We start from the raw sequence: 27,968 nt of genomic DNA on the forward strand, positions 1-27,968 counted from the left end.
CTCATCAAGAAAATCATCAACTCTAGATATTAGATAACTATTCTTCACAGTGATCTTGTTTAGATCCCTGTAGTGAATACACATATTGAAGAACCCGTATTTCTTCTACACTAACAAGACCAAAGATGAATAAGGTGAAGAGCTAGGCTCAATAAATCCCATCTATAAAAGCTCCTTGGTTTGCTTGACTACGTCCTCACACTTACATTTTGACAATCTATAGGATGGCTTATTGACTGGCTTTGAATGAGGCTCTAAATTAATAGGGTGATATATTGCTCTCTTAAGAGGTAATGAAGTAGGTACTTCAAACAAGTCCTTGTACTCCTTAAGTAGAACTCTCAAAGTAGGATGTTTTGCTAAATTTTTGGACCGATCTTCTACCTCTTTATTCAAGTGCAATACAAAAATCTGTGAGCACTTCTTGTACTCGTTGAGTTGTTGAATGCTGATAAGCTGAAAATCAGATTTACTTGGGGTTCCCTATAGATGGATAGGCATCCCATCATTGGAAAACTCTATGTACAACTACAAGAAACCCATAGTAATCTTTCCTAAATTCATCAACCAATCATAACCAAGTAAAATATCTATGGGTCACATTTCCAAAGCAATTAGGTTCACTTGTACTTCATAGTTTTTAGCTAAATGTATCGAAACCTATGGGCTTATTTGAGTGTTGATTTTTACTTCACCATTAGCTACTTGTACTCTTATGGGTATTGTAAATCAATAGGAAAGTAGTGTAACCTATCCACAGCTAACTTATTCACAAAATTGTGTGTACTTCCACTGTCTATCAGGATAAACACATCCTTTCCATGAATGGTACCCTTCATATGAAGTGTATTAGGGATCTTTGAACCTATCCAAGCATCCATGGAAATAGAACAAAGGGTAGTGGTAGCAAGAGACAAATCTGTCCCACTAGGATCAAAAGGAATATGCCCACCACAGTCAAATGGAAATCCATTTGCAACCTCATAAGACTGATCGGGATCATGATCCTCATCATGCTCTTCAAATTTAGCTTGTGCACTTACTATTGGTTCATCAACAACCTCATCATCCCCATCCTCCCTACTATCATGTCATAATTCTTAGCCTTGGCATTCTTGAAAGCGCACTTTGATGCATGATCAAATGTTCACTTTTCTCCTCATTTTGAGCATAGACAATTTTCTTTTCTTTCCTTAAAAAGATCCATAGGTATAAACTTTTCATTATTGCTGAATTATTTTGGGGTCCATCATCACCTTGCTTAGGCTCCACATTACGTGGTCGAGCTGGCTTTAAAACTTTTTGCTGCCTTGAGGCATTGAAAGTGGGGTATGTAGGGACTTTGGAACTGCTAAATGAAGTATTGGAACCTCCATAATTGCCACCAAAGTTGCCCTATTTAGTAATCGCCCTTTGCTGTCCAAAAGAAGCTTGCATAGAAATGTCCCTCCTATACTTATGAGCATACCTCTTTGCTAGCTCAATAGAATGGAATAGTGTGGCAGGTTTTTGGGCCATAACATCAATTGACAAATTAGGCTCCAAACTTTATATATACTTATGCAACCTTGCATCATTGCTCACACTCTCTACATACATGGTAAGATTTAAAAATTGATTTGTATACTCTCTAAAACTAATAGGCTTCTTTGGTCCAATTGATACCATCTTCTTGCTAACTTTTCTTTCTCAATGCGAGATACAAACACCTAAGCCATCTTAGCTTTGAATTCCTCCCAACTATCAACTTGATGATTTTTCCTCTTTATGTATCTCCACCACATATGAGCAAAGTCCTCAAGGTGAAGAGTAGCAAAATGAATCTTTTGATCATCTGCTGACCTAGGGAAAATATCAAAGTAGGACTCTACATGAAAGTCCACCCCCCCAAATCAATTGGTAATGATGAATGACCACTATATTTGGTTAACACAATCTTATCATGGAGTTCCCTCTCAATAAAGGCTTGTTGTGCATTAGTACTTAGTGTTGCATGTCCACGTATCTACCTTTGGGGTTTAAAATATTAGAGGCACTCCTATGATAGTTGGTTAAAAACCTACCTGGAGGAATAGGTGGCTCGTTTCTAGTGGTTTGAGGGTGATTTGAGCCATGAATGCTCAAAATAGACTCATCAGCTCTAAAAGAAGTCTCCTCAATATCATAAGTGCTATGTGGCATCCTTGGCTGAGGATTATTGTTTGATAGCTAAAAGAACTATTTATCTCTACTCTCTTTGTTTACCATTTATGCTACCACAAGCATAGAAATCTGAGTGCTAAATTTGTCCAAAAAATCCATAATAGAAGAAGCAAACTTCTCCAAAGAATCCTTGGTAGATTGAGCCATATTGTCTATGACTTCCTTGGTTTGCATATTTGATTCAACCAACTGTTCAACCACCTCATCCAATTTAGAAACCAACTTCATGTGTCTGATGGAATGCCTAGTCCCTCATGGTTACAAAGAGTGGTATTAAGAGTATTATAGGCACCATATTCTTGTGAATCTTCATAATCTTGACATGCCTCAAGTATTGCCTCATGTGCTTCCCTAAGTTATTGCTAAACATCATTATTAAGCTTGTCCTTTCCCTTGTTTCTAGCCATTTCTGCTCACTAGTATAGTGCAATCCTAGTAGATCCCTTGTTACAAAAATGACTACAACTTTTGACACCAATATATCGGAATCAAGAACTTTTTGATGGAAATCAAAGCCTACAAATAGCTCTTTAGCATGAGCAATAATACTTGTTCAAAATCAAAACATAATATTTTGGTAATATTCGTTCACTGCTGTCCAAAATAGTCATGTACCCTGTAAAAGCATGTTTTAGTGTATCCACCTCCCTTAAGTCCAAAATAAGGCCATCCAACCCTATGGTACCCTATGTATGACCTATAGGACATGAATATAATCTACAATACCCTATAGAGGTCCCAAAATTTCTTTGAATTACTTTGTAACACCTATAACCAAGAAAAAAGCTTTCCAAGAGTGATCCCAATTCACTATTTGAGTGTAATAGTCTATGTAAGATCTATAACCAATCTTGAATGACATGTAGCATCTATAGATGACTGAAAATCGATCCGAATGAGGGTCCAAATTTCCTATTTTCAATGAATGTAAGTGACATTTGCTCTAGGGAGTATAATGGCTTAAATTCATCCTATAGCAAGCCTGTAATAACATGTATAATCCCTTTAACTGATCAACGGAGTCCCAAACAATGCTATCCAAATGAAATCTTTAGATCTTCAATGACTCCACTTGCAATACCTGTGGTGAGGGATATAATGGCATGACAATCTCCCTACCCAGGCTTCGAATCACCAGGAGGTGGTCAAAGTTCCCCTCGGGTGGGTTTGTTCACCCCTTTGGGATCTTTAATAGTGGGGGAGAGTCACCTCTTTATTATCCCACTATCTCCCTTGACATCCACCTTTTTCCTTGGTGGGAATATTAACATGGCAGTAGCATTCTAATTAATCAATCAAGGATGAAATACATAACGAAAATTTTCTTTCATCCTTCAATGATATGTATGATTAGTTAATGAAATATTGGAATGAAGAAATAAGTGTTGGGTAAGGGTCTTACGAATGCAATTCAGTGACTCGGTGATTGCTAGTACTTACCCTTTAAAATATTTCAATCTCGAATAAAGAAAATAATACAACCAAGTCCGGTTTATGCATCAAGTCAATATAGATGATACCCATGATGAAATAGGGCTGAAATTAATGTTGAAATTCAATGGAATAGGATTTGGTCAATGAGAAGAGCACTAATCTCTAATCTATTGATCAATTCAAAGAATTTATTGATCAATGATCTCCCATCAACAAGTGGAAAAGCTTAAAAGTAAGTGGATATTGAGATATTTCAGAGATTACACATGTGAAATACCTTGGTTAAGCTTGAAAAAGATGATTGATGTAAGCTTCAATCCAATATTTGAAGAAACTTCCATAATCCACCATGAATCCATCATGAAGCTCCAATAATCCATAAAATCAACCCATCGATGCTTGAAGAAGATTGACTTCGTGAAGAAACAATATCCTGAGCTTGTTTGAACACTTGAATGTTAAAGACTCAAGCTTTTGGAAGAAAAGCCCCAAAATATATCTCCAATATGAGCTTCAAGAAGCTCAATATGCTGAAATCTTTGAAATGCCTTCAATCTTGAAGCCAATCGTGCTCCAAAATGACGATGGAGAAGCCTTGAAGGTCGGGAAGAGTCAAATATTAAAGAAATTGAAGCTTTCAAGTCTATGGCTAGGACTACCCTGCTGTATTTTAGGGTTTTTAGAGATCCCTGAGCAAAAGAATGAAGAAGGGGGTTGAAGATCACTTGCAAGGGGTTGCCATTGAGGAGTGCTAGAAGCATGGGAGGAGCTGGAATCAGAGAGATAGGAGCTAAAGATTGTTGAATAGACCAAGAAAAGTAGTGCATTTTGTACCAAAAATTTCAAGCATGTTCCTGGGACTAATCTCCAGCTGAGTGCCACTGTTTTGGTGCTCTACTTAGTGCTCAGGATTGTGTAGAATCCTTGGTCCATGGTCAGAGAATGAAAGAAGAATATTTGAGAGCAAGATATTGGATTTCTTGGCAACCACCATGAGAGCTTCATCCAAAATCTTGAAAGAGAGAGGAAAGAGAAAGCCTATCTTGAAAAAATAACTAGACTTTTAACCAAGACTAACTCTATGCATCCTATCTTTAACTATTTTACCTCCAAAATAGCATGTTATTGATGCACGACCTGCCATTTTTCCAAGATGCCTCCAAATTTTCCTTCAAGTACTCCAATTAGTTCTGATCAGCTGTCCTTGGTCCCCTTGGTCACTGTACTTGTCCATTTTCCTAGAAACTGACACCCTATCCTTGAGTAACTAGGAAGTAACAAGATTGAGAAGGAAATCTAAGAAAAAATTGTGCCAAACGGATCAAAGGCAAATGCTTTGATACCACTTACCAAGGAGAGGATTGAGAGGTGAGAGAAAGAAGAGTAGAAGAGAGAGAAAATATGAGAGGAAGAGTGATGATGAGGAGAGAGAAAAACTAGAATGATAGAAAAGAAGATAAAGAAGTCATGAAAGATGAGTGTAAGTAGGTGAGATGAGAGACAGTAATTGTATTATGATCAAAGATGACAAAAATTACATGTCTCACACCTATGTTAGTTTGACAAGGTATTATTAATGACTCTCTCTCACTAACACATGTATTACCAGCTTCTTACGTGCAAGTGCCTTAGTCATAGTGAATGCCTACTAACCAAATGTGGATGGCCTAGTGCATTAGCTATCACACACAAGTCTAATTTTGTAAGCACAAATGCTTTTGTAAGGTTCTTTTGCATGCGTGTGTTACTAGAAGTACTTAAGTTTCTCCATGTGTTCCCTTGTGCCTATGGAACATGTCGTGAGGTGTATTAGCCAAGTAGTGTAATTACTAGATTATCATTACTTGTGCCTGTGTGTCATGGGGTTCCTAAATGCCTATTTGCAATATGTAGGATCCTAGGTGCTATGCAACCTATGGTGGTTGTGTATGGGTGTGGTTGATGCACAATAAAAATTTACAAGTTTCCATAAATATGCTCCATTGTGTACAAGTGCACACGGATGCACACATACAATTGCTCATGTTTCCTTGCGTTTTATTGTGTGTGTGGATGGCTTGATGCACTAATGGTGACGATGATAATTTTATCAATAGAAAGACTTGTGGGTAGATGTGAATGCAGTTGAGTGCTCTACACAATCCTTGAGTGGACACACATGTGTGGGTGAACAAACAAGGTGAATGGATGCACTGGTTGTTACCTAAGGTAGACTAAGAATTACTAGGTTCTCAACGTGTAGTGGAATCACAATGTAGTGTTGTTGGGTGAGTGCGGTGTGGAAAGAATGGATGCATTATGATGTATTGATAAGTAGAAGATGCACTTCACTAGATGCACACTTAGTATGAATGCTATATATGGTGGGTGTGTGTAGAGATGAAGGGGCTAATAGGGTGCAAATACATAGGGGCTTATGAAATTATGGATGCACACAGGGGAGGAACAAAAGCTATGTGGGCATACAAGATGGATGCACTGTGGGTGAATGAGATGGGTGCTTTCTGTGTGCAGTTGGATGCACACTGTGTATGGTCAAATGCATGCTATGTGCAGTCGAATGCACTTGACTGCACATGATGGTATGTGTCAACCTGCCCCTCTCCTATTTCTCTTCCCATTTTCCTTCCATCCCACTTGACTAGAGTTGCAAAAAAGGATATTTTCCGCTTGGATGCATACCACAATGTGAGAGACCTTCTGTGCATCTATATGATCAAGAGCAACTCATGTGCACCTGATAATGTAGTCTGAAAGGATGCATGACGTGTGGTGGGTGTGGAAGCATAGTGTTGCAATGGGTGCACTACTAAGGTTAGATGTATTATATGGATGCACAATGCAAGCAATTGGATGCACACTGTGTTGCCATGCACATTGGTATGTGAGTGAATGTACTTATGTGTGATGTAGTGTGGTGTGGACGCACTATGTGCGGCTAATTGTACACACACGTTGACCCTCTCCTTACCTCACTTTCCACTATCCTTCCACCCTACTAGGTTGGAATTGGTTTTGTTGAGATATTTACAATCACACCTACTTTAGTCCCTTGGTGAGGAGCAGTGAGGGCTCAGGACCAAAATCCCCTATGCACAATAGGAGAAAGTACCACCACTCAAATCCTATAAAGCATTGTACTTGCACTCTTTTTCTAATGCAATGATAGTACTCTTTTCTTTCCAGTAAAGTGTCATGCCACTGTCAATACACAAGATTGTGTTTATGAGTCCAAGTCTCAATCTTGGAACCTAATTCACTTGTGTAACAATTTGTCCTAGTCAGGGTAAATGCCTTCGTGAGTTTCTTTTTCCTCTTTCAACCTCCATAGCTTCCGCATCTGCCATGCTCTAGATCCCACGTATTTCACATGGTATCAGAGCTCAGTTGAGCATGGCCCAACTCTCCTTTCACTCTCTCAGCTCCTTTCCATATCTACTCAGCTCAGTTTGAGTACTGGACCCTATCTCCAACTTCATTTGCATTCCTACCTTCAATGAAGCTTCCATAGCAGCCATAGTCAACATCACCCTGTCAGCTTGAAGCTTTCATATCTCTCTCCACAGGCCAAATCTCTTTGAACTTCCTTCTGGAGAAGTGTTTCTCTACTTCTAGAGCTCCTCCTTGGCACCTCAATCATTGAGATTGGGAAACTATAGCTTTAGCATTGCCTCTTTTCAGAGTTGCTGCCATAACTATGTCTGTGGACAGTGCCTACCTACATTTGTTGGAGCAGCCATATCTCATCAACCAGGCCATATCTCTTCGAGCTTTCTTTTCAAGAGCTGTTTTTCAGGTCAAAGCGCAACTTGTTGGCACAAAATCAAGGAGATTGATACACACCATACATGGCATTTGCATTTTCCCAAATCTGGGCACAGTTTTGATAGTGACCACTTTGAAGGCTTAGATCTCTCAACTCAGGCAAAATGAGTACAAACCCTCTTAGGAGGAGTTAGACCCATTACTGAGGGTCCTCCATCTCAAATGGTTTGAGTAGATTCGACCTGTGGAGCTCGTGGGAGATCATTTACCAGTCACTAGTCCCTGTTTTGACAGGACAGCCATAGCCAAACTTCACCAAGCTTAAAAATCTCATCATGTTCTCTCTTCTGCCACTGGAACAACCCACTCCCACTTAGATCTGAAGGTCCCAACATCAAATCCAGAAGGGAAAGATCTGGATCTAAAAGAACTTGAAGGATTTTTGTAGGTTTGAAAGACTTAGGGAAGAAACATAGTGTCTATTGACACTCATTTTTAGTGATCTAAACACTTGTGTTTGTTGACACATCTCAACCAACTCTTTTGCTGCTTAAATTTGATAAGTCTGAAGCTGATTTGCTTTTGGTCTCTCAAGTCGAACATGGGCAAAGATTCTCCAACTACCTGTTTCAAAGGAGTCGGGTTTCATACCTGGCAGACCCGCATCAAACTGATCCTAATGAAGAAGGGCCTTTGGGCCATTACCACTAGAAAAGAAATGAAGCCTCGTGATGCAGATCGTGCTATCACTTGGCAAAAGAACGATGATAAGGCTCAAGCCATTATCAAACTGGATCTAGACGATAACTATATCCACTATGTGGATAACTGTGAGACTTCACAGGATACATGGAAGAGACTTGACACTTTGTTCGGTGCACAATCTAAATCATCAAAGTATTGTCTCCTGATTGAGTTTTTCAGGCTTGAAATGAAGTCCAGCACATCACTTGCTACACATCTAAATTACATGGAAGGACTTCTAACCCAACTTGCACGAATCAACATTAAAATGGAAGAAGATGTTTGCATCGGTGTTCTACTTAAGAGTTTGCCTCTTGAATATAATAATGTATCAACAACTCTAATCAATATGCCAAACCTTGAACTTGTTGATATCCAAGCATCACTGTTAGAGGAGGAAAAGAAGCTAAAAACTAAGGAAGAACCAAGTACCTCTAAAGATGAGCATGCATTGTACAAAGGCAAGAAAGATCAGCTCTTCTGTGATTTTTGCAGAAGGACCAGACACACCGAGAAGTTTTTCCACGCCAGAAAGAGGTCCCAAAAGGCCTAAAGGCAAGAAAGATTAGCTCTTTTGTGATTTTTGCAGAAGGACCGGACACACCGAGAAGTTTTGCCACGCCAGAAAGAGGTCCCAAAAGACAAGAAAGATCAGCTCTTCTGTGATTTTTGCAGAAGGACCGGACACACCGAGAAGTTTTGCCACGCCAGAAAGAGGTCCCAAAAGGCCTATCTAGTTGCAATCAAAGAAGAAGAAGAAAACAGAGAAAAGGAAAAAGAAGAAGAAGACCACCAGGAGAAGGACAAACCTCATCAGTCCTCTATTCAGACAGACTTTTTTAGCTGTGTATTTCCTAGCCCTAATGCCTCAGACATAAACTTGTAAACTCCTCAGTTATCCTTGTACTACAGCCTCTTTACACTTTGTGAGGCCCCTGCTACAGCCTCTGGATGTCCATCATGTTTGTGGTACCCACACTTAGCCTTTTCTGTGAGCCTCTGGTGTTTTTTCATGTTTATGGTGTGCCCACACTTTGTAGGTGTTGCTTTCACTAAAGCCTCTACACACTTTGTACTTTTGGTTGTGATTGAGGGGTGTTGGAGATATTTACAATCACACCTACTTTAGTTCCTTTGTGAGGAGCAGTGAGGGCTCAGGACTAGAATCCCATATGCATAGTAGGAGAAAGTACCACCACTTAAATCGTATAAAGCATTGTACTTGCACTCTTTTTCTAATGCAATGATAGTACTCTTTTCTTTCCAGTAAAGTGTCATGTCACTGTCAATACACAAGATTGTGTTTATGAGTCCAAGTCTCAATCTTGGAACCTAATTCACTTGTGTGACAATTTGTCATAGTCAGGGTCAATGTCTTCATGATTTTCTTTTTCCTCTTTCAACCTCCATAGCTTTCGCATCTGCCATGCTCTTGATCCCGCGTATTTCACAATGGAGGAGAGACGAGGCTCCTGTTGGAGGTACCAAGTGTACATGTTATGTGCTATTTGTGGTGAGAGGCACAATAGGGTGCCCAATTTTAAACTTTTTCCAAAGAATCAACTGAACCCACGAATCAGAAGACATATACACAAACAATGCAATTGAACTCACAAGATGCATAGAGATACAATTGGACTTAAGCTTATTCTGATTTCGCACAACTCATGTGGTTTTGGATCCATGATGCAACAATAGTACACTAAGTGTCCACCCAGAGGCCTTTCTTCCCGCCCAATAGGTTGGATGGCTAAGTATGTGAGGGGGGAAACCTTATGCTCACGCGGTTGCACATGTGTGCAAGCAGACACACATAGTGCAAACAAAGAATAAAATTACTAACCTTTTTTACCCAAAAATTCAAAAACACAGTTAAACAATTCAATTCCCCTTTCTTTATGCCCAAGTGTGTGTAGCAATCAATGCACCAACACAAAAGATGCAATTGCCAAGTCTTTAATGCTCATCCATGCACTAGGAATCCTTTACCTTTCTCGTGCAATCATTAGGAACACCTAAGTGTCTAGGTTGTTATCTGACACACACATTTCCTTTCGTAGGTAATCACTCATCGTACCAAGAGGGGTGAGAGTCACCAAGAATTTGTGAGGGGGTCTTAACATATCACTCACAAATGCTTTGCTTCTCTAGAACTTCACATGTGAGAGGATATCTTATATGTGGTTGTTGCTGGGTTGCCATGGTCTCTTTTGGCTAGTGTTGCTCTTGTTTGTGGCAGCTATGGGCTACTCCTCCTCCTCCTATGGTGGCTTTACTCCCTCTCAACACAGTTCCTTCTCTTCCGAGAAGGTAGCTCTACTTTTCTTCTCTTCTCATCTCTCTCCGTGTGGCCTGCAATGTAGGGCTTCTTCCCCTTCTCATAGTGTGGTGATAGGGTGATGATAATGTTGATGGTGGGGGAGATGATGATAAATATAGCCAAGTTGCAGGTGAAGATAATGAAGATGATGCTGAAGGGTAATGATGGTAGTGATGATGGGTGAAGATGATGGTGGTGGGGGATGGATGATGATGGTGGAGAAGATGGGGGTGAGGACAATGGTGATGTGGGTGAAGAGGGTGATGAGGTTGAAGGGAATGTTGGTGATGATGGCAAGGAAGGTCAGGAGGTTGATGATGATTATCACCATGATGATAGTGGGAGCACTACATGTAGGTGAGCAAGGCAGGTCTATGGGTTGGCCATGGGGATGTGGGCGCTACATGTGGTGGCCACAATGGGTTATAGGCATAATGGCATGGAAGTGTCAATGACCCACACGAGGCTCACACATAGCATTGGTGGTCCACACGCAACATGGTGGAAGTGGCAACTTGAGGTGGTGGAAGTTCACAGGTAGTGGCTCACAGGTCATGGGCTCAGTGGCAACTTGAGGCAATGAAGAAAGAGGTGGTGAGGAGAACAATGGTGGATGAAGCAGACAATGGCAATGGCAATGCAATGTTGTAGGTGGCTAGATGAGGTTTGTGACCCGACGATTCTAGCAGACTACAACTACATGATGGTGCACAACGACGATGTGGAGAAGTCACCAGGTGGCTACTACAACAAGGTGCAGGCAATGGTGTGTGGTGGGCTGATTGTGGCATGGCATGCTATGGCTTCTTGTGCGAAGGCGGCACAATTTGAGACAATGGCTACACAAGAAGTTGGTGAGGCTACAAGCATGGCTACAATCAAGGTGACAACGAAGACCAAATGATAATGGTGAAGGGGGTCTTGCTAATTAAAGTAAGCCACCACTCCTTTACTAAAAGCACAATGTGCTTTTTTAAAAATTTAAATAAATAAATAAGGGGCTAAGGGGCTAAGTCCCCCCTTCACTTAGGGTTGCAACAAAAAAAACCCGAAGCCCCCCTTTCCATGTGGTTTCCTCATGAGGCGCCAAGCCCCCTTTTCACGTGGTTATTTTTCAAAGGACCAAAGCCCCCATTCACATGGTGATTTTCATCCTCAAGACACTTCTTGATGCACTTACACCTGCAACTGTGGATTCCTCCTCCTTGTAGTGTGTTTACTTGCACACGAGACTCCCAATTGGATCCTTGTCCCTTCTTGGTCTACACGGTGTGAGCGACAATTGTACATGAAAAATCATTAACCAATATTTTTATTTGAGCAACTCTCTCTTTCTCTTGTGTCTCACACTACTACTTATATGTATTGGACAGGATGTTATCAACACTAAGTTTTAAAAATAAAAGTGAAAAGATTTGCAAGAAAAGCGTGCAGCTTAATACATCCTATACTAGACAAAATGAAGTCCACTTGTCAAGTCCATGATTTGCATATGATGCAGTTGTGTCAAAAATAAAAATAACCAAAAAAATGCAACTGTACCTATGTTTCACACACATTTCAGAGTTGATGCAGATAACACCCTACTATTCCATGGCAAAAACCATACCAGAGATCTACGATCCATGTGCCCTTATCCTAGCAATGGAACCAAAATGTTGTGCTACACGCTCAATATGTCAAGACCGTTGGGCACACTCTTATTTTTTCAAGAGTTAAATGCAAGTATCGTAGACTAGCTCTCACCTATTCACTTGCCCATAGATTGAAAACAAATCGTTATATTGAGCGTTGAGAGTCACATGCCTCCTAACAAGAAGGTTGTAAGCTCTATCTCCATGATCCAAGTAAGCACTCCATTGCTCATCAACCCTCTACGATCCTTATCATACAAGAGAAAGCATGGTGGGCATGAGAGAGTACTAGAGAAGAGGATAGAGGTTTCACTCTCCTTCTCACTCACTCACTCTCCATCACACACACACACACACACACACACACGCACGCACGCACGCACGCACGCACGCACGCACACACACACACACATCTTTAGAGCAAAAAAGTAGAGGAAAAAAGTTTGCACACATAATAATAACCATTTCTATTCAAACACATCACTTTTGTACATAAATTCTAGGGTTAAGATTTCCCCTTTCCCTTGGGCATTGTGCCCAACCTTTGGCCAATCGTTTGGTCTTCTCCCTTTTCCACATTCTTAGTTCCTATGCTACTATTGACAATTTGCACATGAGAAGAGCCAAACTCTTGAAAAAGTTAACACAAGGCTTTGAATAATTGATACATGTTCCAAAAAATATGTGGCTACAATGTCCAATGTCTTCATGCTTCCAAAAACTCGTTAACAATTGGCATGAAGAGATTGTGAATGCAATAATTGGCCATTCCCACCTTTAAAACCATATGCAAATATTTAAGTTGTCTCGAAATATATAGGTGACAATATTGGGAATCAAAGCTTCATTGACTAGCTTCTCTCCTAGAAAGAGTGAAAATTGCTTGCATCATAGTAATCATGTTGTCATTTTATCACACATGGTTTTCCATGACAATAGCATCATGGATGATCTAATTTCACATCTATATGTATATCCTATCTATGCGAAACTTTGCAATAATATTTAGTGGTTGAGCTATTTTGGATTTCCAAAAATAAGACATTGATGCCTTGAATTTTATAGCTGTGTAGAGAACACATGGGGAGCTCACATGTACTACAATGTCAATTCCATAGTTGAGAGTGATGCTAATTATTTCCTTTACTCAACTGCGTGTCTTAACTCTATTGAGCTGAATGGTGGTCTTCCCCCCATTTTTTGGTATTTTAAGAAAATACCCCTATCATACTCTTGAGAAATCTTAGTCCTGTAATGGGTTTGTGCAATAGTACTAGAATATTGTGCAAATAGTTCCTTAGAAAGGTGCTAAAAGCTCAAATTATTACTGGAACAAATATTGGTAATATAGTTTTTATTTTCAAAATCGCATTTATTTCCATGTCAACAAGTCTTCATTCGTGATGTGAAGGAGACAATTTTCCATTTGATTAGCATTTGCAATGAGTGGGAATAAGTTCTAAGGACACGCCCCAAACTAATGGGTCTACATATAAGGACTCTAGTTTGCTCCCATGGACAATTTTATATTGCATTCTCATGGGTGAAGCGCCCCCAATTCAATTAATGTTCTACTATTAGATAAGAGTGTTGAACTACATTCCACCATAAATATTGTGTACCGAGAGGTCTTGCAAAAGTAAAGATAATTTTGTGCGTACATTTTCTCCCTTGTTTGAATTATTTATTTATTCTTCAAAGCAAGCAAAGGCTTCTTCAATGTCATGGAAACCTCTTAATTGAGAAACTCAAAAAGTTTAGTGAATTCATGCCACCATGGAATGTTTGACTAAGCAAATGCACTCTCAAAAAACATATTTTTATAGCGTTGTTCGATATATACAAGCTACACATCTTAACCTTCACAATTTCAATAGTGAGTTGTGGCTCCAAGTGAAAGATGCAACAAATGTTGCATTTGAGACAAGAGGATATGTGGATGCCATGGTCAAGGGAGTATGCCATCTGGTTGGCATTTTTGAAAATGAGATAATTAAAGTGAATTATGGAAATGAATGCCATGTATGATTCCTTTATTTTATGGAGCAAGTGTCCATCATAGAAAATGAAATTTTGACTTTGAAAATGTTTGTGGCTAGCTTCAATGGGTCATGGACACAGATGATTCAACATCTCCTTTCTACTTATGGTGCAAAGTAAAAATCTTTGCACTAAAGTTTGTAATATTCTTTTCATACTTGAATTTTTGGGATTCTTCCATCGTGAAGTTATCGTATATGTGTAGCTACAGAAGCCTCATTTTCGCTACTTCATTAACCTTGGTCTTTTGTGTTCCCTAGCCCAATGCACTAATTGAATCTTTTGTGGATATATTAACTTTTGATTTTCAAGTCCAACAATGCTTGCTCTCAAAATATTCAAGGACTTCGCTATTCATTATACTTTAGGTATTTATCATGATTTGGATGTCTACCCCCACCTGTAGATATTATCCTGCTTCATCAACCTAGTTGTGCTTACAGGAGTAATTCACATCCCTTCTATTAGATGCCATTATGCAGATAACCCTTGCTCGCATTATTGAGCAGCTACATTGTCATATTTGGATCTTGCAACACATGCTTTTATGGAGGTACAATAATGGAGAATGCTTTGGTGTTTTGGGCATCTTGTGTAGATTCTCAATCCAAAAAGCACATTCTTCAAGGATCTCATGCTCCTTTCTACATCACTAGTTCTTTGATCTATTGTGTCTGGTTAAGGTGAATAAGTTGCACTTAATCCAATCATGTCTTTATGCAACACGAAAGCTAGCATACCATCTTCAAATATTGGTAAGTAATATAGCTATCTTTAAAGGTTCAATTACTATTTCTATCCCTTTCTTTTGCTAAGAAGTGTTACATGTGTATTTTTAGGTAGAAGAAAGTTTTTTAAGAGCTTGGACACTTACATTAAGCATTCTAGCCATTCATATGAGAGCTTCATTGCTTCTCTGATGTATAATATTATAGAGGCACCATTGATTTTAGAAAAGCTATGCTTCAGAAACATAAAGCCTTTTTCTCTTTTCTTTTTGAAGTCTAGGTGCACTATGCATGTGTAATGTTCCTTTTCTTGTACTTTTTTGCTCGAGCTGCTTAATGTTGTAGTGCTTTTGTACTGTCATTCACGATTCCATTTCCATTGTTCTACCTCATTTACATACAAATTGTAAATATTAGAATGGCTAGTGTTGTTTTTTAAATCATTTATCTATCAAAGTGCCGTTTAATGAGTCTCAACTTTTACTGATCTTGCACAAACAAACCTTCATGATATACATGCCATATTTCTGGGGAAGCAAAGGTTATGAAATACAAGCTATTTTATGATTTATCTTTTGCACATTGTGTATAGTTTACATTGAGAGTCTCTTCCTAGGACAATACTTAATACATTGTTTAGAAGTCTTTTTAAAAGCCCATGCAAGTCCGCAAAGTGCTTTGGGGAGGGACCATCTACAGAAGGTGCTATTCCTGGGAGAACTCTCGAACCAAAGCAGTGCGTGCTCTTCGGGGTGGAACACACCATTTCTGCAGCAGATCAACAGATTTTTAGTTGGCTATCCATGGAGGAGACGGATTGCCCTTCTCAAGGGACGCCTGTTGGCTCTCTTCTTCCTCCCAGATTGTCCACAATCCCTTCCGCAATTCAGACATGGATGCACCGAAGTAGCATGTCTCTTCATCAATGGGGACTCCAGTAGGCCTCTGCCTGATTGAGGCTCTAAGTTGCAAGGCTCTTCATCAAGAGGATCTTCAAGAGGCATTGTTTTATGGCTTGATATGTAGCTAGTGCTTTCCACAGCTTTCCATCCTTAACCCGAAAGTAGATGGAGGAAATCGCAACTAGACCAGGATTACAATGCCGTGCTGCTGTTTTTAGGATCATCAGGTGTCACGGCAGAAGTACCTACCATGGCTTTGCAATCAACGATATGATTGATGCTTATACCAAGTGGACATTGAGAGTCTATGGGCGGTCGAGTTGGCAATGTCTTCAGCAGAGCATTGGAGACTTGTGCATGGAATTATTCGCAAAATCAAATAAAACATGGACATGGCTCAATTGCTAAAACAAAGTTGTAGAGAATATCCATAAAGCACACTCAGCAACAAAAGGAGGAGGCTGATTAGTGTTGATGACATGAGTTCATTTTCCATGAGAGTTAGTGGTGAGTTTTCACCCAAGCTAGCTTCATAGAAGAAGGGGCCTTTCCTCATTATTAGTAAGCTAAGTGATGGGATGTAGCAATTGAAGCTGCCGTCTAATTGGAAGTTGCATCTGCTGTTTGATGTTAATAGTTTCATAGAGTAATGTGGTGCTACTCCTACTCCAGCCCCAGATCAAGAGGAGCCATACTTGGTGGATGCTGAGGCATTTGAAAGTTGGTAGCACTGCAGCATGCGTTACTTCATTGGTACACAAATGGAACATTTCAGGAGAAGCTCTAGTATTTTCTGAAGTTTTGAGTGTTACCCTCACATGAGAGAGTGTGATTGGATGAGTCTCGGTTGAGTATGGATTTGGGGACAGCCACAATGCTAGTGGATTAGAAAAGTAATGGAATTGGGTGCACCCATAGGTAAGTGTGGTGTTCCACTGGCCCAAACCAGGGATGGGCCTCTTCAGCAATCATCAACCTTCACCATCCTCTCCTAGTCTTCCTTGGTGGGCATTTACACCTACTCATGCCCATTGGTGCTGAGATCGAGGTTACTCGAGTATTTGGAGGCTTACAGTTAAAGAGGGTTTCTAGAGGAATGGTCTGGGCAGCACTTAATGCATATTCCACAGATATGGAGTGCAGGAATGTGCAGAGTTGGAGTGCAGTGACTCATTAACATTTGCTGTTGGGCAGCCTTTCCCTTGTATACACCATAATCACTGCTGTAACATACGAGTAGGCAGACTATTGACTCACTTTTCTCTTTGGAGAGTTGTCTTTGAACACTTTATTTGTCCAACAAATACATATGGAAATGGGTATGACGGCAGTTTAAAACCTAAAGGACAGTTCAAGGATATGTGTTGCTTCCACATAAGTGCATGTTTCACTTGGATGTGGAAGGACACCTAAACAAGCACTGACCGACCTCTGACATTGCCAAGGCATACTCTTCTCAGCAAAGAAGCGTTTGACAAAAGTATACCTCCGCAGCCATCTTTCACAGAATACTAGGTGGATGCAGTACATGCTTTTTGTAAGCGTAGAAGGACAAAGTGAGCACACATGAACGATTTCACAAATCACAAAAAACCATCAGCCAATCAACGATTCAAAGAAACCATAGGCAGCTGCCAGCTACGGTCGTCTTCTCTGAAGCCTGCAAATAAGCAAGCCTAACTACAGCACATATGCATATGTTGAGATTGTGCTCTTTTTTGTACAAAATTTGGTGAGGGCTTGACCTCACAGCATCCAAGGCTTAAGGTCCAAAATACCAGATATTTTGATTGTCACAAGACTGACCAATCACCCCGCCAGTAAAAGGAACATTGTTATATACCGCATTAGAGTATGATTCAATCTTAGTATCACCCTGAACATGAAAGTGTTAGATATGATCAATGCCCCCACCCTCATTAGGTGCTACCAATGATCCATGGTGCTCAAAGTTGTAAGGCCCCCATTATGAGGAGAAGCCAAATGTGAGCCCGGACATTGGTTGAGTCCTGACTTGTATATCAGATGAGGTCTATGTGATCGGATGGCAAAAAGGTGACTATTGTGGGTCTAATCTTTGGGTTAGACAGAGTGGTTAAGCTGGTAGCAACTCGAGGCACATTGCATTGAGTTGCGTGGTAAGGGAGTTAAAAGGGGCCCCTATTGTGGGGTCCGGGGGCCGCGGAAGCGGCCCCTGGCTGGGGGGTCCCAGGGGGGCCAGCGGCCCCCCTGGCAGGGGTCCGGGGGCAGCGCCCCCGGCCCGATGGTAAAGGGAATATTCCCTGGAATATTCCCTGGCCGACTAGTGGAGGCTCATATGGTAGGTCGGTCAATAGGCCGACCTAACGACCTTCGCGGGCTATAAAAGCTAAACCCCTTCGCAGCCATCTTACACTCATCTTTCACCCAGTCAGAGTTGTTGTTCCAGCTAGCCTTAAGCTCTTCACCTATCTTCTGTCTAGATCGCCATCTAAGCTTCACACAGTGGAAGCGCACGGGTGGACAGAGCCATCTTTGTATCAGTTGTTTGGAGTTAAAGAATTTTACTGATTCTCCTCTTATCTGTTGTGTACTCTCTATCTCTTTCTCAGATTCTGTTCGCTGCGCCGTGTAATATTTTACATGGTATCAGAGCCCAGGGGGCTCTAGAGATCGAAGAGCGTGCAAGAGGCAAAGGCTTCAACAGCAAAGAGAAACGATGTCGACTCCGGGAAGCAGTTCTGGCGCATCAGGAAGCGGTGCAGGAGGTGGTGCTGCTGTACCGGCTATTCAAACACTGAGGATTCGTCCACCAACCTTCAGCGAAGGCAAGTTAGATGGTACAAACTACACCTTGTGGAAGTTCAAAATTACAACTATCCTTGATTCTTATGAGCTTCTGGAGACTGTGCTGGGGACTGACGCAGAACCACAGCCTACCCCCGACCCATCAAATCCTAGTGTGATGATTCCTCCGAATGCAGATCTTCTACGAGCTTGGAAACGAAGGAATGCAGATGCATTGTGTGCCTTAGTTACAAGCTGTTCTGACAGTGTTTTGACTCTGATTCAGCATACAACCAAAGCGTCAGAGGCTTGGAATGTACTAAGGAGTCAGTATGAAACACGAAACCAAACAAGGATTCAAAACTTGGAGAATCAACTAGCAGCGGAGAAGTTTGCTGAAGGAGAGACGGTTGAAGCATTCATCACTCGGATTAAGAATCTGCGCGACCAGATGGCTGGCGCTGGGATACAAAAGAGTAGCGAAGAGCTAGCTCGGAGGTGTCTTCGGATTTGTCCACAAAAGTTTGATGGACTAGTAACTGCCCTTAATACTCAGGTGAGACCTCAAGCTTTGACTTTTGAGGAGTTTTGTGCATTATTAATGGAGGAGGAGTTGAGGCTGAAAGCCCGAGAAGGAAGCAACAATGGAGATGCTGCATTCTCTGCCAATGCAAAAGGCAAAGGTGTTTCCTCCACCAAAAATGATGGTGACAAAAAGAAAAAGGGCGGCAAGAAGAAGTTTCAAGGAGAGTGCTTCTACTGTAAGAAGAAAGGACATGCAATTGCAGATTGTCGTGTCAAGAAGGCAGATGAAAAGAATGGTACCCTTAAAACTAAAGGGAAAGAGACAGCCAATACGGCTGAAGCAGAGTTGGAATTATTCATGGCGACCATTGAGGAAGTGTGCTCCTCGGCGCAAGAAGAATCTACCACTGACTCTTGGGTGTTGGATAGTGGGGCCTCCCGTCACATGACCAACAAAAAAGGTCTATACAGTTCTATGCAGCCTCTACAAGAATCCATCACTGTGACGGTTGGAAATGATGCTAAATGCCCTGCTGCGGGCACAGGTACTATTTCTTTTGTTGCTGCAAATGGTGAAGTCAAAAAGCTTTCAAATGTGTTGTATGTTCCCGAAATCAGGAGAAATCTCTTATCAGTTGCTGCCATAACTGATCTTGGTCATGAAGTAAGGTTCAAGAAGACAGGTGCAGAAATTATTGATAGTGCTGGCACAATTGTTGGCAAAGGAGAAAGGAGGAACAACCTATATGAGCTAAGTGCTCTTACAGCCACCGCTGGAGTGGGCACAAGTAAGCTTTGGCATGAAAGGTTTGGACACATCGGATTTGCAGTATTGAAGGAGATGCAAAAGCAAGGTATGGTTGCTCACCTACCTACAATAACTGAATTGAAGGAACCATGTGAAGCTTGTATGATGGGCAAGCAACAGAGAAAGGCATTTCCACAAGAAAGCAAGAATAGAGCACATGCTCCTCTAGAGTTGGTGCATGCTGACTTGTGTGGTAAGATGCCTACACAGGCCTTGGGGGGATCTTCTTATTTTATGTTGATTGTCGATGACTACAGTAGGAAGATGTGGGTGTACTTCCTTCGTGATAAGGCTCAAGCTTTTGGTAAGTTTAAAGAATGGCTAATACTTGTTGAGAATGAAACAGGGAAAAGTGTGAAGAAATTTAGAACAGATGGTGGTGGTGAGTTCAACTCAAAGGAGTTTGAAGGCTTTTGCAAGAGCAAAGGGATCAAGCGTCAATTGACGACGCCTCACACACCTCAGCAGAATGGTGTTGTGGAACGCAGGAATCGTACCATTGTGGAGATGGCAAGATGCATGCTAAAGGGCAAGGGATTGCCTAACCATTTTTGGGCTGAAGCTGTTAATACTGCAGTCTACATTCTAAATCGGAGCTACACAAAGGCTCTCAAGGGAAAAACACCTCATGAGGCTTACACTGGTAAGAAACCATCTGTTTCACATTTCAGAATTTTTGGATGTGAATGTTATGCACATGTTCCAGATGAGAAGAGAAACAAGTTACAACCAAAAAGCAGAAAATGTATCTTCTTGGGTTATAGTGATGAGCAGAAGGCTTACAAGTTATATGACCAAGAGGCAAAGAAGATCATCGCGAGCCGTGATGTGGTGTTCAAGGAGGAGCCGCATACAGTGGAGGAGGAGAAGGCAAGGTCTTCCACTTTATCATCAAGCGAAGAAGTAGTCCACTATGAACCTGTCCCGAGAGCTATCCCTATCCTTAAGGAGGAGGAAGCATCATCTTCAGATGATGAGGAAAAAGTTCACCAACCTGACATCACCCCACCGGAAAAGCCATTGCCGCGCTGGGTGAAGCAGCTCTATGACCACAATAATCCTATGCCTGCATCTGTTGAGGAGAAGGCAGACGGACCAAGGAGGTCTCAGAGAATAGAGGAGCAAAGGAGGGCTTCTGCTCACATAGTCAACATGGCCTTGATGGTTGAGATTATGAGACAAGTAAAGGAGCCAACTGACTTAGAAGAAGCACTTGCAGATCCATCATGGAAGGCTGCTATGCAGGCGGAGTATGACAGCATAATGAAGAATGACACTTGGGAGCTAGTGGATCGGCCAGCAAAGCGGAAGATTATTGGCACCAAGTGGATCTGGAAGGTAAAGTACAAGGCTGATGGTACCTTAGAAAAGTACAAAGCTAGACTGGTTGCCCAAGGATTTTCACAAGTTGAAGGGTTTGATTTTCAAGAGTCATTTGCCCCAACTGCCAGAATGACCACTATTCGCACGGTACTTGCAGTGGCTGCCCACAAGAAGTGGCCAGTGTACCAAATGGATGTTAAGTCAGCGTTCTTAAATGGTGACCTCAAGGAGGAGGTGTACGTGGCTCAGCCACCAGGGTTTGAGGCCCCCCATTCTGAGAACAAAGTGTGTAAACTGAAGAAGGCATTGTATGGGCTGAAACAAGCCCCCAGAGCATGGTACCAGCGGATAGATAGGTTCTTTTTAAACCTAAACTTCAAAAGATGTGCCTCAGATGCTAACTTGTATGTTTACAGGGATGGTAAAAAGTCTGTAGTGATTGTCCTATATGTGGACGACCTTCTTATTACAGGTGACTATGAAGATATGATCAACCAAACTCGAAAGGCTTTGAGTTTTGAGTTTGAAATGACAGACTTGGGCTTGCTGCACTATTGTTTGGGGATTGAAGTCTGGCAAGAGCCAGGAAAGATCTTCATCTCTCAGAAGAAGTATGCATGGGAGATCTTGAAGGCATTTGGCATGACCGAGTGCAAGGAGATAGCTACACCTATGGAGGTGAATGTAAAGTTATCCGTTGAGGATACATCAGCACTAGCAGACATTGGGAGGTATAGGAGGTTGGTCGGCAGTCTAATCTACTTGTGTAACACCAGACCAGATATCAGTTTTGCTGTTGGTGTTTTGAGCAGGTTCTCAAACAAACCTCATGAGAGTCATTGGAAGGCTGGGATGCGGGTGCTCAGATACTTGAAGAGAACTCTTGACTATGGTATCACATACAGTTTCGGAACTTCTCTTGTGGGGAACTGTGACTCAGATTGGGCAGGAGACATTGATTCCAGGAAGTCAGTTTCTGGTTATTGTTTCTCTTTGGGTTCAGGAATTTTTTCTTGGATTAGTAAGAAGCAACCAACAGTGGCATTGTCTTCTACCGAAGCAGAGTACAAGGCAGCTTGTTTTGCTGCATGTGAGGCCGTATGGTTGAGAAGGATTCTATGGCATATGGGAGTGCAGGATGAAGAACCAACTGTGCTGAGATGTGACAATCAGAGTTGCATCGCCATTGCCAAAAATCCAGTGTTTCATGCACGCACCAAACATATAGAGATCCAGTATCACTATGTGCGTGATTTGATGGAGGATGGGATAGTGGAATTGGTCTACTATCCAACAGAGGAGAATGGAGCAGATATCTTCACCAAAGCACTTACGAAGGATCTGCTTCAAGTTCATCTTCAGAGACTCGGCATTGGGCCGAGGAGATAGTTCACCTATGGGTGGACATTGAGGGGGGGTGTTAGATATGATCAATGCCCCCACCCTCATTAGGTGCTACCAATGATCCATGGTGCTCAAAGTTGTAAGGCCCCCATTATGAGGAGAAGCCAAATGTGAGCCCGGACATTGGTTGAGTCCTGACTTGTATATCAGATGAGGTCTATGTGATCGGATGGCAAAAAGGTGACTATTGTGGGTCTAATCTTTGGGTTAGACAGAGTGGTTAAGCTGGTAGCAACTCGAGGCACATTGCATTGAGTTGCGTGGTAAGGGAGTTAAAAGGGGCCCCTATTGTGGGGTCCGGGGGCCGCGGAAGCGGCCCCTGGCTGGGGGGTCCCAGGGGGGCCAGCGGCCCCCCTGGCAGGGGTCCGGGGGCAGCGCCCCCGGCCCGATGGTAAAGGGAATATTCCCTGGAATATTCCCTGGCCGACTAGTGGAGGCTCATATGGTAGGTCGGTCAATAGGCCGACCTAACGACCTTCGCGGGCTATAAAAGCTAAACCCCTTCGCAGCCATCTTACACTCATCTTTCACCCAGTCAGAGTTGTTGTTCCAGCTAGCCTTAAGCTCTTCACCTATCTTCTGTCTAGATCGCCATCTAAGCTTCACACAGTGGAAGCGCACGGGTGGACAGAGCCATCTTTGTATCAGTTGTTTGGAGTTAAAGAATTTTACTGATTCTCCTCTTATCTGTTGTGTACTCTCTATCTCTTTCTCAGATTCTGTTCGCTGCGCCGTGTAATATTTTACAGAAAGCACTCTAATAACCCACTAGAATCCTTTGAGGATAAACCATTCCGCAAACCTTGAATACCATTGGGGACGTTACTGATCATTAGCCCTCGCTCCATTGCCATGGTGTCCTCCATACCAACATTAATGGTCAATACTGCAGCCTCCTTGCCATGAAATTCTTGCCCATTTGTGGAAGCCAACTGTTCACTTCCATGATTAATGAATTCATAACCTGTTTGAGTAGAATGCTGCAGACTGCCAGAAAGACTCGATATTTCATGTACAGATTGTTGCTCTGCTACGGTCTGTAAGGTGGTGTTTGGAGTCCTTAACCCCAAGTATCCAGCCCTGCCAGTGCCAAACATGTTATCAGGAGTCATGGTGGAGATGCTCAAAGAAAATATTGAAGCTGTCCCCTCCACATTCTCGGACTTCAATGGCATCGGGAGTCCTACACCATGCCTGTACATACAGCTTCCTTGATGCAAGTTCCTCTGGGAGCTATCAGGAAACCCATTTGCATTCTCAGAGTGGGGACACTGCGCATATGCACATGTATACAGCATATGTGACGTGGAAATGGGATTCCAGAAAGGTAGACATATTCTCCCAGTTTCTGCCACTACACTGGGATCGATAACAGCTGAATTGGGTTCAGAGTACTTGAGCGAGTCAACATTTGAGTATGCTTCCTGTTTAAGAGGCTTTGAGATAAATGAATCAAATTCAAGTGTTTCACTATCCTGAAACTTGCTACTTTGATGCATGTTGGGAGCATCAGAAGAACCTTCAACATCATACTCACTGGGGTTGCTGAAAGTATAACTTGCAGCTGCTGAGCCACTATCATTGTTCCACATTCCCATTATGTTGCCTTGTTTGTGTGACAATGCTTCTTCCTGATTCAGAACAGCAAGCCACGTTGCACTTTCTTTTGCAGTCATCTTATCTTGCAGGCACTTGGACTGTCGGACCAGCTTGCGAATTTTTGGGATGTCTGGAGAAAGGTGCTTGATAACTGCTGTTAAGACAACCACTTTCCAAACCTTCTTCAAGTCATGAGGCTTCTTGTATGGAGGGGGACCCTGTTCCTTTTGCAAACCCAAGAGAGGCCACCAATCTTCAGTACCCTTTGGCCACCATGGAGGTGGCAACCCTTTCTCCAGGGGATAACGCCTTTGCGGCGGATCACAATGTTGCATGAGAGCTGATAACAGAGACCCGAGAATGGTATCTTGAAGCTCTTGAAGTGAGTGAGGTGTAGGAACCATAGCAGCATTACCATGCGGCTTCATCAATGAACCATGCTCTGCTTGATACTTGGCTATGGCTGCCGGCCCATTTCGGTCGAACCTTACTTTCTCTTTCCACCAAGCTCTAATGTTTTCGGAAGCACCACTCACAGGCTTTCCCTTCTCTGGAATGATGCCATAGACAAAGCCCTGTGCCTTGCAAACCTCCATCATTTTCAGCATGTATTTGAGTATGGCATCTTGTGCTCGTGACATCTTCTTTCGGCGAGCTTGATCCCGTGAATGCTTCAGACTTTGTCGGTTTGCCTGGCCCTTAAGCTTCTGGTTCTCTCTCAGTCGCCTTAGTCTGATGCGATCCCTCCACATCCGCTTCTCCAGTTCATCAACGTCAATATCATCATCAGTAAAATCTTCACCCTGAGATCTTGCTCCAAAATCTGATCTTTCGGTATCTACCAGCCCTCCGGGACACTCAATATCATAGTCTTCCATTCTTTCCAGGTACATCATGAATAACACACTTCAACTGCAACAACTCAAGCCAGACCTGAATGATCTGCATCCTCATACAAAAATGGAAATATCAAACAAACTGTTTGGGAGGCAGCTTACAAAGCTATCCCATCCAGCCAGATTTTATTTTTCACAGATTAGGATTTGATTGTATGGATGGGCTAATGTAATACAAAAATATCAGACATTAGAATGTGTCCAACTAAGGTAACAACATACGAGTGTATCAGATGTTGCGAAACATCTAAACCCACTCACAGCACTAAAACCTATGACAATTTGTACATGCTTGTAAAGAAGACTGTTTTAGAATACCACAAAGACATGAAATAAAAGGTAGGATAGAAATCAGCTAGTCACATAACAGCCATATATGTGAAGGCATATGCCATTGATATTTATGAAGACAGTTTGACATGATGTCATAACAGTCCAGTTCACAAAGAAATTAGCACAAATGGTACATGATAAAGGAGCATCAAGCAGAAAAATGGCATTTCTTCCAAAGAATAGCATGGTCGAGGTACCATGTCTTCAAGCAGGAAGGAGCATTTCTTCTGAAGAAAGCATGCTCCAGGATACCATGTCTTACATGCAGGTGAACTTAAACCATGGCCATTACCAGACTAATCCAGGATAGGGCACCCTCTAAAATTTGCAGACAAGGCCAGCCATCTAGTTGAGCATTGTGCAGCCCAAAATGGGTAGCACATCAGAATTTTAAATTGAGTCGTTTTAAAGCAAGGGAAGGCCCCAGACAGGCAGGTTTATTTGACTCGGGTAAACAAAAATCTTGATCACATAACAACAGGCAATGATGTAGAATGAGCAACTCAACTAGATCAAGATGCTACAATGCAGGTGTATATATTCAAAGACATAGTGGCTAAAAAAACATGGCATCCTTGCTATTGCCAGCTTATCTTCCTCTGCTCTTCCATGTCCTATCTGATATAATGGATACAGCCACTGCATCTTCAATCATGGCTTATTGTATCTAGTGCCCAGTCTCTCTTACTCTTCTTATGTGCCTGCTACCAATCTTGGCCTATGTTTAACTCTCTCCTTTTTTCTTTTGTCTGTGACAAAAATTTAACAAGTACATAATTCGTCTGCCTGGGTAAGGACCTCTCAATTGCATTCACCATTTAATCATGCTTTCCACTTCCTCCTTCAAGTTTCAATTTAATGGTGGTGACAGAATGTGTGGATATCTCCTGTCGAGCACATGATAAATTCTTCTGCCTTCTCCACCATTGAATCATGCATGGAAAGACTACTACTGCAATGGGCTAAAGTTTGGTCCTTCATTCGCATTAATCACCATTCAATCATCTAAAATTTGTGTACTCATTTGCGGTAATCACCATTCAATCATGCATACGAACTTGAGTAAAAGTGTGATTTTCCAATCAATCAAGATGCTGGACTGGTAAGTGAATGGTACATTAGAGCTGCAACTCCCTACAATAGGATGTCTCTTCAATGGAAACCCAAATCAGGAGACTTATGCTGGACTGATAAGTGATTATTGGTGTGCTAAATTGGGGGGAACCCATCACAGCAAAACAAAGGTTCAGCTGTTGGATGCAGTGTACTTTAGCATTGAATTGAAAGAAGGTGGAGATGGAAGTGAGCACCTTTGGCTGCATATACAGAGCGAGAAGAGGCCGCTTGTGGCACGAAGCTTGATGCGAGATGTTGATAATGTGATCCATTTTGAGGGGACAATCCCCATTATATGGAGGGGGAGACAGGGAGGGTCTATGTTAAGCAAGTTAGTGGAAAGGGAACAGCAATAATCATGGGATGTTTCTTTAATATAACATCATGAGGCCCTACATTTAAATTATATTGGAATGAATATGTTTGTGTGTGAGAGTTTGGGAGGGGGGGGTGTTGGGGGGTTTGGGGGAGGAGGAGCAATTAGGGCATATGCTATTACAATGATAAGGGGTTTGGAATTAGGGCATATGCTATTACAATGATAAGGAGATGAGGTGCTCTTCTTTGCAAAATAATGACCCTTTGTTAACTTCGACTCACATGGCTCACTTTTAGACTTGTTAAGAGCTGATACAGTTCAGCTTGAGTTCCCTTTTCTTCGAAAAATGACCCTTGCTTAACTTTGAGTTACATGGCCCACTTTTAGAATTATTAAGACTTGATTTGATTTAGCTTAAGTTCAATTTTTTGCCTTAACTCTCTCTTTCTTTTTAAAGTAAAATCTTAAGGGAGCCCTCGCCTTTGGAATTAATGTTGTGCTAGGGGCTCTTTTTGGAAACAAGAGGGGAATGCTCTAGCACACATGAGTGTGCACTTGCTTTCCTATTGTTATATTGGATTGTATACAACATAACAATTTGATTGAGTTTTGGGGGGAGAGAGAGAGAGAGTGTGTGAGAGTGCAGTGTTCACAAGAAGTGCATGTTGTTAACTTCCAAACATTGGCAAGGGTAATGTAAGAGCCATGTGAGCCCACACGCAAGACAAGATGTTTGGCCACACCACAACATGACCATTTGGGATGTACATTACTAGGCATATGTCTATTGCATGAGAATGCCCTTAGAAGGATATCAACCATAGAGATCACACAGGGCAATACTACAATTGACAACATGTTCTGCTAGTGAAGTGAATGAGGCTTGAACATGCCCTGTTAGGGAAGCAAGTAAGCTCTATGTATTACATCTACATAGCAAGCATACTTTTGAACAACCAACCTCAAGAATAATACATGGAATCTGTACATAGAACCTTTCTTTAAATTTAGTAGCTTCACTTTAGACTTTTATTTGTGGCTACTCAAGCCTTGCATCAATGCAATGCCTGTTTGCGAGGTAACGTATGCAAGGTTGTACTACTCACTTCA

General features: G+C 41.8%; 1 pseudogene across 1 annotated transcript; it reads right to left on the minus strand.

Annotated features, from left to right (window-relative positions):
* Positions 1–23,032: 23,032 nt before the first annotated feature.
* On the minus strand, positions 23,033–26,859 carry LOC148041938 (ETHYLENE INSENSITIVE 3-like 1 protein pseudogene; annotated as a pseudogene). Its single transcript, XR_015692518.1, has 2 exons — positions 26,734–26,859; positions 23,033–25,136 (listed from the first exon to the last, which is right to left on the minus strand). The product of XR_015692518.1 is annotated as an ETHYLENE INSENSITIVE 3-like 1 protein pseudogene (transcript).
* Positions 26,860–27,968: the final 1,109 nt, after the last annotated feature.

The sequence above is a fragment of the Lygodium microphyllum genome, chromosome 1, assembly GCF_053477565.2.
Source record: "Lygodium microphyllum isolate KBCC chromosome 1, Lygodium_microphyllum_v1.1.10, whole genome shotgun sequence".
NCBI lineage: Eukaryota > Viridiplantae > Streptophyta > Polypodiopsida > Schizaeales > Lygodiaceae > Lygodium > Lygodium microphyllum.